Genomic DNA, 691 nt, shown 5'->3' on the forward strand with positions numbered 1-691 from the left:
TACGGCTGCGCTATTTTAAGCGTGCGCGTATTTTGACTTAAACTACGCGCCGGCCGCTCCTAATCACACGCTGGGTCACGCCCCTAATCACGCCCGGGCGGAGAGCGGAAAAGGCAGCTTGTTGAGGGTAACGGTATGTCAAGGAAAATGTAATTGATTTAATTCTATTACCATGTGTTGGTCACTATGCATTGCCAGTAATATATTAAGTATAGATGGTAATGGACCTAGGGTTTTTACCGGTCACTAATATATCCAAGGTTTCATCCTAAACATTGGCAGTAATAGATTTAGTACAGATAGTAATAGGCCAGACAAGTAGTAATGTATCACTATAGTAACATATTAAACATGGATAGTAATGGACCTAAGTATTTTACTGCGCACTGAGATGGCATGTCGAGTTATTTTAAGGAAAACTGTACGTGATGGTAATCCCTTACTACTTCGTAAGGGCCATTTACTGCCGCTATAGTACTGATAGTAATAACGTTACTATGTCCTACATGCCCTTTTACGATGGTCATTTAGGCAGGCGAAAAGGGGTTGGTCATAAGACGTTACGGTGGACTTTTACCCACGATCGTGCGTGCCCTTTCATTTGGTTAGCGTATTTGCCTATTTAGCGCGCCGATTGGCTCAAAGTGGCGCCGGAGCGTAGGATAGGCCACAATGCGCGCAGGCACACTTT

Source organism: Triticum aestivum, chromosome 5B (assembly GCF_018294505.1).
Source record: "Triticum aestivum cultivar Chinese Spring chromosome 5B, IWGSC CS RefSeq v2.1, whole genome shotgun sequence".
Lineage (NCBI taxonomy): Eukaryota > Viridiplantae > Streptophyta > Magnoliopsida > Poales > Poaceae > Triticum > Triticum aestivum.